The sequence below is a fragment of the Natrix helvetica genome (genome assembly GCF_964273705.1).
Source record: "Natrix helvetica genome assembly, chromosome: 5".
In the NCBI taxonomy this organism is placed as follows: domain Eukaryota; kingdom Metazoa; phylum Chordata; class Lepidosauria; order Squamata; family Natricidae; genus Natrix; species Natrix helvetica.
In genome coordinates this window covers 120,794,910-120,805,283 of record NC_138551.1, presented here as the reverse complement: position 1 = coordinate 120,805,283, position 10,374 = coordinate 120,794,910, and the positions used below count along the sequence as shown (strand labels likewise).

The window sequence follows — 10,374 nt, the reverse complement described above, 5'->3', positions numbered from 1 at the left end:
AGGATGTTGGGACTTTGGAAAAAGTGCAGAGAAGAGCAGCTAAGAGAATTAAAGGCCTGGAGACTAAAACATATGAAGAACAGTTGCAGAAATTGGGTACAGCCGCTCTAGAGAAAAGAAGGACCAGGGGAGACATGATAGCAGTGTTCCAATATTCGAGGGGCTGCCATAGAGAGGAGGGGCTCATCCTCTTCTCCAAAGCACCTGAGGGCAGGACCAGAAGCAACGGATGGAAACTAATCAAGGAGAGAAGCAACTTAGAACTAAGGGAAAAAAATTCCTGACAGTGAGAACAATTAATCAGTGGAACAGCTTGCCACCAGGGTCTTCCATTACTGGAGGCTTTTAAGAAACTTGAGCAGGAGGATGGACTAGAAGACCTCCAAGGTCTTGATCTCGTAAATTGTGGTCACATGACTACAGGAATACGGTTCAAGTGCCGAACACCCAAAATGTGGTCATGTCAGAACTTTGGAACAGAGTTGTAAGTAGTGGATGATCTGTCGTAAATTTGAATGGTCACTTACCGGTTGTAAGTTGAGGACTACCTGTATATCTACAAAAGAATTTCATTTCCCTACTTTAGAGAAAGGTTAGGAGTTTTGTGGCCTTCAAGGGTTTTGTGATAACGCTTCACATTGCCAGAGGCTTCTCTTAATGAACGACACTTAAACAAATTTCTCATACGAGGCAAGAAGACTTTTATTAATCCAGAACTGGTTTTGGGGTAAAGTATTTACGTTTTATTCTTCAATGATTATAGGCTTTGGGTCACTCAGGGCTACTTTGGTTCTAAGCCCATTATGCCCACGAAACGCCATCTCTCCGACACCTTAATGACCTTGTGGTTTTCCTTGTTGCTGCTTGTTAGGCAGGTCCACCAGTTGGAGAAGGAGATCATCCAGCCCGGTCAAATTCCTTTCCAGAGACGTCCGTTCTCTCTCGCCATTCTACTCTATGCAGGAAGGATTGTGGAAGCAAACGTCTGTAAAGGGATGGGAAGGAGAAGAACCCGTTGAGTCAGTCCCAGACAGGTAGGGAAGACGGCCAAGGCTTTTCCTAGCTCTTGTTGGTGGGATTTTAGCAGCAACTCACTCTGGTGGGGTTAGGAGGGTCCACAACCCATGGAGTTGCCACAAAGGGGAGGGGGCCAATCTATTTTCCAAGCACCAGGGGGCAGGACTGTGAATGCATGACAGTAGTTTGGTTCAGGCCTTGTTGAAGCTGAAACGAAAGTAGGCCATGAGAATGTGACCTTTAACATACATAATGCTTGCATAGGTTGATGGTTAACTGCAAATATCTAACTGTGTATAGGATGTTTGCTGACCACAATATTTAACTAACCGTTTATCTAGCTTAGCATAGCGTTTGTATAGGTTGTTGGTTAACTGCAAATATCTAACTGTGTATACGATGCATTATTAGGGTTGTTTTTGAAAACCCCTTAACTGCTACATACCTATTAATTGTCTTCTTGTGGAAAATTACTGAAGGTACTTCCTTGTATGTGTTCACTCCCCCGCCTTAAAGAAACTGCTTAATAAAAGGGTCTGTACAGAACATGTCAGGGGGAATGTAGCTTACATCCTCCAAGCACTCTGTGCTTGCCTACCTCGAGCTAACTCTTTGTGTGGTGTCTTAATTTGCGGCCTTCGTCCACGTGTGGACCCTCCAAATTCCCGGTGAGGACCGGGGCTCGTTCTCCCACCCAAGGGAGAACCCTGAAGGCCCAGACAGGCGAATCCGGACTCAAGTGTGTCGCGAACCTTGCAGCGACATCTGGGGGCTCGTCCAGTCCTGTATTGGCGTCTTCATGGGCACGATCGTTGTCTAGCGGTGTGCTCTCCTTCACTCCTGTGAACTTACCCGGCCGGACGCGCCACTGTGCACACGTAAGTCATGGGCTCCTCGGGCTCAAAGGTTTCTGCTCATCACTGAGAGGAACTTTTCGCTCTCGTGAAGCGTATTAATTCTCTCCAAAAGATTAATAGCATCACTGTCTATCCGCTTTCTCGAAAATCTATCGCTTACTCTCTATCCTAATTCTCCTTCAGACGATTCTTCCGTTTCTTTTGTTCCTAATCCTTCTCCTTCGGACGAAACCCCGAAGGTTTCACCACCTCCTTATGAGGCCCCCAAAGTCTCAGTCGCTTCCTCCGCTCCCCTGGCGGAGACTTCTGCTTCTTTTCCTACTGAAACTCCTACTGACTTTCCTGACGTAGATCCACGGGCTGGCTCCTTTTCTGCCTTTGTTGCCTTGTATGTATGTATGAAATGAAGGAAGTTCCTACTAAAGGTTTGCCTTCAACCTGAGTAAAAACCCTCTGCACATTTTTCTGACCAACCTACTCTATTAGTCCTAAAGTAAAAACCTGGCCTCCAGAAGGCAGTTTTGATTTAGATTTTGTCAACAAATTTGCTGATTTTCTGGCCACCATCAGATGAATCAAGGGCCCCACCCAGATGCAAATGATGTGTTAATGAAAGTCTCCATACATCTTGGATCTTTAAAAATATGCCAGCATGAGCCAATCTAGAACCCTGGCTGAATGCAAACAATGTGTGGACAAACATCTCTGTACATTGTTTTTATACATCTTGATATTTAAACATGCCAGCGTGTGCTGGGATATCAAGATAGAATTTGGATCTTTAAAAATTAGCCAATGTCCGTTGGCAGATCCAAATTAGAAACGAACACCCCAGGGCAGAGACAGGCATTAACTATCTAGTGCTTAAGGAGATAGAACAGCCGGGTCACTTCAAGCAAAAGTAAGAAATTTAGCAGGTAACAAAAAGGTAAAGCCTGTCTGAATGGAAGACCTAGGTAATTGGACTTGATTAATTTGATGTAATATCTGTTAAGAAATTCTTAGGTGTGCATCTATACACTGCTCTCTGAGTTTTCACATGCTTGGAGAACGAGCCATGGTATTTGTGCATGTATGTGTGTGTGTGTGATCATTTCCAGACCTGGAGGGAAGTTGAGATCCTTTAATAATAGAAAATGGAGCTCATTGGCTTATGTACAGCTCCCTGAAATAATTGTAATAACTGCCTTGCATAAAGAAAGAATGAAATGGGATTTTTATATGTGAAATTAATGATTGTAGTGCAAATGTGAGTAGGTTGATGGTAAAAGTTGGTATGAATGTAGTTTGATTCCCTTTTATATAAAGAATGGTATGTGTGTGTATGCATGTGTGTTATCATTTCCAAATTGTTTGGCATGAGCAAGCATGAAGGTTTGATTGCAGTATGAATGTGAATATGTGTCTCCCATGCCCCAGGGAGTGATAAGTGAATGGCTCCAGAGGTCCACGTGATTGCCTGTGTGAATTTCCCCCTCCCCCCACCCACTCTTCCTTCTGGGTCATTCTTTTGAGGGAAGCAGGAGGAGCGGGGAGAATGAGTGTTTGCTCATTTTTACCATAAGTGTGTGTATGAAACGCCCCAGTGATATCTGTGAATGCCTCTAAGAGCAGTTGGTCAATGGAACGGCTTGCCTCCAGGGGTTGTGAATGGCCCAACACTGGAGGTCTTTGAGAGGATGTTGAATGGTTATTTGTTTGAGATGGTATAGGTTTCCTGCCTAGGCAGGGGGTTGGATTGAAGGACCTCTGGGGTCCCTTCCAACTCTGTTATTGTATTGTATTGTATTGTATTGTATTGTATGAATTGTAGATTGTTTTAATAACGCATGACTGCATAAAATGTTATAGTCTTTTTTGTTCCAACCTTTTTTGTTTGAAAGGAGTTATTTTGCTAATTAATTTATGGCAGCTATTGGGGAATCTTTGTTTGGATTTGTCTGTTTTTGTCTGCCGCTATCTAAAGTTTTTTATTTGATTTATTTTTTCTTTTTTTGTGCCCTTGCCACAGTTCAAAAGATTAATGAGATTTTGAGCATTCCATTTGTGGTTTGCGTAACTTGTCAGCTAATTCTTTTGATGTTTTTTTTTAAAGACAACAGACTCCGTTTTAAAATGTTTTGCCATTTTTTTAGGCAGTTAAATTAATAACCTTGGGTTTTTTGTAGAAATTGGACTGATTTTATTAACATTATTTTTTCTATTCCAAAATTTGATTTTTTTATTTTATTTTCAAAATATTTTTTTTTTTAGTGTCTTTTAATTGACTATGTGGTCTGTATGACTTTTCTGCTTGCCTATTGTTCTCAATTCTTTGCTTTCATAAGACTGTTTTTTTTTTTGGATGGAAGATGAAATTGTTTATAAGGACTCTTATGAAAGTTTCCTACCTTGCAATATTGTTGTTCTTGTAACACTAAAAATTGTTTTTTGCTATTTTATTTTTTCACATCTTTTTTAATAAGCTTTTTAACTATATTTCTGACTTTTATTATGTGTGTCAATTTATTTTTAATTTTTTAGAAACTATGTTTTTTTTTTCTTTAGATTTATTTTTGATTATTTTTTTTCTCATCAAAATGCCTGGGGACTGGCACAATTTTGCCATATGCCACTCAACCAGGCCAAGCAAATTGTTTTATTTTGTTCCCAGTGTTTTGGGGCATCCCCCTCTGGGGACAAAGAAGTTAATTTTTATGATTTGGCCTCTAATCACTATGGCAAATGGATGTCACCTATGTTTTCTTTTTTTTTTTGGCTCCTTAGAAATAAATTCATTTATTTAGTTAGGGGGTTGGACTAGAAGACCTCCAAGGTTTTTTCCAACTCTACTATTGTATTATTATTGTATTATCTATTTTTAATTTTTGGCCACATATTTTTTTTCCAGCCTTTATTGCCTTGGGCAAACTTTTTTTTAAAAAACTGACAATGGCCTGGCCTATTTTTCATTGGCCTTTTTGTAATTTTGTACTAATTGCACCAGTTTTAATTTTTGGGGTTTTTTCCTTATAATTCCACGGGTTAAGCCATTGTGGAACGTGTTAATTGGTCCTTCAGGGACTGTTTTTTCAAACATATAAAAAAGGAGGGATTTTGGGTACCTAGTAATTTGATGTACCCCAATTTGGCTAATTTGGCATAGGTAACACAATAGATTTAAAAAGTTTGTTTGCCTCCCCCGCAAGGGGGACGAGGATATGCTGTGCTTGTTTTTACAGATTTTTATGGATTCTAGTACGTGATGTTTGTCTAGACAAGAATATTGTCGTACCAGTTCCCAAATCCAGTTCCAGAGATGACCAAGATGACTTTACAGACAGCACAGTGGCCAATACGATCTTGCCAAAACAGCTGTCCAGTGATATGAAAAACCAAAAACCACCAAAGCAGTGCTGAAACAACGACACGACAACTTATGTGCTGCCATTTTTGCCAAGTTTTTAGTCATCATTAGTCATCATTTGTTTATGTTTATTTGTTTTGTCATCTCACCAAAAAACTCATTTGAACAGTGACTGCAATAAAAATCTATGTGTGCAACTAACATTACACACACTGACTTGAACTGTACATGAAACATTTGCTTTTTATATGCTTGGATCCTGTTTGAATTTTGCCTACAGTAATTCAACACTTCATTGGTTCGAATTATAAGACTATCTTTCATTGAGGATTAATTGCTTATGATCCTCCCTCTGAAAAATGTAACATGTGTTAATGTAGTTAACTGTATATTTTTAAGTAATAAGCCTTATTGTCTCTTATTTCTTCCTCCTATTTTGCTCTTAATAACAGTCATGCCTTTCCTAATGCTGATCCGGAGTGCTGGATGTGCCTTTTTTTCCCCAACCACCATTTTATGAGGCCATAGGTTCTGCCGTACCTTTTCAATCTATGGTTGCTCTCCAGAATTCTCTTACTTCACTATCTGAAGTTGTTTTACAGAATAGAAGAGGATTGGATTTGTTATTTTTAAAACAGGGCGGCTTATGTGTAGCTTTAAAAGAAGAATGCTGTTTTTATACTGATAGTTCAGGCATTGTGCTTGATTCTATGGCAGAATTAAATACCCGATTGAAAGATAGAGAGTCAGAACGCTCCAAGTTTCACACATGGTATCAAGGAATGTTTAACTTTTCTCCATGGCTTACAACTTTGCTTTCAGCCCTTATAGGTCCTTTGATTTTGATTTTGATTGTTTGTATCATTGGTCCTTGTGTTATGGGAAAACTGCTCAGGTTTTTGCGTACTCGCCTGGGTGACATAGATAAAGAAGTTGATGCTACTCGCAAAGATTTAAACCTATTGCAAAATTTGTTACCCTCCTCGCATGACACCTGCAAACAACCGTTGTTAACATTTTCGGATTCAGACTCCGATACAGAAAGTGAGCTTCAATTCCCGGATAAGGTGAATGGTTCTTCTCGCTGCCTACCGGAGGGTGGGCTGTTAGAGGAACGCATAGCCTTGGAGGGATATTGACCTCCTTTTAAAACAAAAACAGAGGAGATGTGAATGCATGACAGTAGTTTGGTTCAGGCCTTGTTGAAGCTGAAACGAAAGTAGGCCATGAGAATGTGACCTTTAACATACATAATGCTTGCATAGGTTGATGGTTAACTGCAAATATCTAACTGTGTATAGGATGTTTGCTGACCACAATATTTAACTAACCGTTTATCTAGCTTAGCATAGCGTTTGTATAGGTTGTTGGTTAACTGCAAATATCTAACTGTGTATACGATGCATTATTAGGGATGTTTTTGAAAACCCCTTAACTGCTACATACCTATTAATTGTCTTCTTGTGGAAAATTACTGAAGGTACTTCCTTGTATGTGTTCACTCCCCCGCCTTAAAGAAACTGCTTAATAAAAGGGTCTGTACAGAACATGTCAGGGGGAATGTAGCTTACATCCTCCAAGCACTCTGTGCTTGCCTACCTCGAGCTAACTCTTTGTGTGGTGTCTTAATTTGCGGCCTTCGTCCACGTGTGGACCCTCCAAATTCCCGGTGAGGACCGGGGCTCGTTCTCCCACCCAAGGGAGAACCCTGAAAGCCCAGACAGGCGAATCCGGACTCAAGTGTGTCGCGAACCTTGCAGCGACACAGGACAAGAAACAATGGATGGAAACAAATTAAGGAGAGAAGCAACCAGGAATTAAGGAGAAATGCCCTAACAGTGAGGACAATTAACCAGTGGAACAGTTTGCCACTAGAAATTGTGGCTGCTCCATCACTGGAGGTTTTAAAGAAGAGATTGGACAACCATTTGTCTGGAATGATATAAGGTCTCCTGCTTGAGCAGGGGGTTGGACTAGAAGACCTCCAAGGTCCCTTCCAGCTCTATTCTGATTGATTGGAAAATATTCCCCTCTGGATTTCTGCAAATTAAAGGTTTAGGAATCGGTCAGTGTTCCTCAGCCTTGACCACTTTAAGATGTGTGGACTTCAATTCCCAGAATTCCCAAGCCACAAATCTTTAAGTGGTCAAGGCTGAGGAAGACTGAAGTTGGTAAGGCTGTTTTTAATTCCTGGCCAAAGAAAACACCTCCCGTTTCTATCACAGGAAGTTTTTTTTTTTTAATGGACTTTTATATGATTATGGAGAGCTGAGAAACCTGATCATGCAGTAGAAAAAATGCTGATACAGGTAGTCCTCATTTAGTGACTGCCGTTGGTTGCAACAACCCAGTGATTAAACAAAATATATTTAATGTATACAGAGAGAGAGGTGGGGGAGGGAGAGGGAGAGACGGAAAGAGAAGGAGGCTGCAAAGATCACTGCATGTTGCCACCTCATTTAGATAATTTTCTCTGGTACAGCCCCGTATGTCCAACTGTTTCTTTTTCCTCCCTCACAAGACAGAATGCTGTTTAAACAAGCTCTTTTTTTCTGAGCTGCTCTCCTCCCTGGATTGTGCATCTTTAAAAAGTTCTTACTGCAAGTCAACAAGCTCAGTTTTGTCACCTTAGTTGATTAGAAGCCTCCCATCAGCTGGCAGCTGCTGCCTGAAACTGACTGGATCTTAATCAGAGTCACTCTGAAGACTTTTGTCCTTCTAAAGGCCTGCCTTGCTTGGGAAATGAATTTTTAATCACCTCATCTTTGTGAACAGTCACCATCTGAGGCCATTGGTAAACGAGGACTACCTTTAGAGAAGAGGATGGTTTTTAAGTTGCTGAAATCTTTTCAGATGCCTCAAACTTTAACTCCCAGGGCTATCAGGAATTCTGGGAGTTGAAGTCCAACACATCTGGAGGGCATCTGGTTAGAGAACAGAATGCTTTAGGGCTTCAGCACTGCTCAACATTACATTTGGCTGAGGATGAGTGCAATTAGATTTTTTACATTGTGTCTGATATTTCTTTTTCTCTTCATTTCCCCTTCCCCACCTCTGATTCCTCCCTCCTATAAATACCCCAATTGCAGCAAATGCCAGGGCCTCCGCATCGCCCATTCCCACTGCAGGGCGTTCTACTACCCTCGCAGGGAGAAGGGTTATCATTCTCCTCCGGGCAATGCTGACTCATCCAAGTCCCAGTAAAACAGCCCATTCCTTTTACACAACAAATGTTGGGCCCGAAGCAGGTCCCTCTGTTCTCAGGGCCGCAGGCCATACACTAAAAGAGAAATGAAAACAAGACAGTTAACATATGGAGGTATCTCCGAAAAAAGCACTTCTTCTCTCCCCTGGTTTAGCTGACAAAGCGAGGAGAGCCTGTGGCTTAGAGGTTAATACATCTATGCAATATGTAAGTAGTGCAGGTTCGAATATGGCTAGCTGACGAGAGTTAAATAGCTTGAAATGGATCAATCCTAGTTACCCTTTAATTCTTTGTTGGTAAATATAAATTCAACCCAAAAATAGTTTCTCGTGAAAGCGACTGCCTGCGAAGGCTCCTGGGGCTGGAAGGCAAAAGCAGAAGCAGGATGCTCCCTTCCATCTTTGCCCTGATAGACCGGCCTCACCTATCTGGAGGCATAGGTTCATGCTAAGCTGCCATAGCTCCTTCCAACTGCTAGATCCCAAAACATTAAGGTAGACTGCTGCTGGACTTGGAGGTTCCCTAAATGGCCCACCTCAGGAGACCCATCTCCTGTGCAATTTTTCAAGACTCTTTCGAAAGCCAGGTGACCGTCAAATGCTAGGCACACTTACACCCAGGAGTAAGTCTGCTATCAAGGCACACTGCAGAGTAAGTAAAGGTAGTAAAATGAAACATTGCAGGCGATTAGGAGAGCAATGCACCCTTTGAAGGTTTGGTCTAGTAGGGGTTAAGGCACCAGGCTGGAAAGCAAGAGGTGGTGAGTTCAAATCCTGCCTCAGCTATGAAACCCACTGGGTGACTTTAGACCAATCATCAAGACCTGTGTTCTCCTACCCAAGCTTTCAATCCTTTTTGAATTGAACTCAGTTCCCAGGGATTATCTCTTGTTGTCTTGGCAACAATGGGGAAACCATACCGTTTCCTTCTAGGATTTTTTTTAAAAAAACTTTTCCCATGCTACTTGATGGCCCTGGGATTTCCTTGTAGCCTCTCAGTCTTAACCAGGTTCAATCTTAGTCAACCCTAACCCTAACCCTTCCAGCCCTATGAGACTCTGTGCCTCCTGCTTGTCCCTCCCAACTCTGTTATTCTCAACCAAGAAGCTTCTTCAGCTCAGCTCTTTCTCCAAGAAAGTCAGTTGCAGAACTGAAGCAGCCGCTTCCTGGATGGGTTGGACTAGAAGACCTCTGAGGTCCCTTTCGACTCTATTATTCCTCTATCGCCTTTGCGATAGAGGAATAATAGAGTTTGCATTGGGGGGGGGGGATTGCCTTTCAGGCCAGAGGGGTGACTCATAGAGCTACCACCCTGCTGGGAGTTAAATATTTGGTGACATACAGAGAAGGAAAGGACAAGGAAAAGGAAGAGAAGGCTGTGGAATTCTTCCTTAAGGAAGAAGACTGGAGGGGCAAATGCAAATAACCTAGGATTCTCTGCCTTACTGGTCGGATTTCTGCATGAGACCAGGACCTCTTTCCTCGTGTGAAGCATCTGTAGTAGTAGAGGCTGCAGAGAAGGTGAGAAGGCAGGAGAGAAGCACCAAAAGTGTTACGTACGTCAGAAATCTACATAAGTTTTCATGCTCGCCGCAGATTGGCTATCCTAACTGCGGGAAATTTAAGCTGCTGTCATTGGCTGGCTGGTCTGCCTGGAGCTCTTAAAGGGCGAGCTCTGACAGCCCAGCCGGCAGAGCGCAGTCACATTTTGCTGGAAATAAAAAATGCTAAAATCACTAGCGACTCTCGCCTGCTGCATTCGTGCCAATCGAACACTGGCAACAAAGGACAAAAAGGACCTGAGAACCTCCTTGTGAACCATGCAGCCATCTTGCAACAAGAACCCCATACCACCTGCATGAATGGCATCACAAGTATCGCCTGCTCCAGCAATCTTCGACCCGCAGAGGGAAGAATAGCACACATACATGGGCCATTTCAGAATGTTCC

The 10,374-nt window shown here is 42.1% G+C and overlaps 1 long non-coding RNA gene across 1 annotated transcript; it reads right to left on the bottom strand.

The window, feature by feature from the left end:
- Positions 1-727: 727 nt before the first annotated feature.
- LOC309393956 lies at positions 728-8,925 on the bottom strand. The gene is made up of 3 exons (XR_014175667.1): positions 8,850-8,925; positions 8,299-8,500; positions 728-985 (listed from the first exon to the last, which is right to left on the bottom strand). It is a non-coding gene; the product is annotated as an uncharacterized lncRNA (long non-coding RNA).
- Between the last annotated feature and the right edge of the window lie 1,449 nt (positions 8,926-10,374).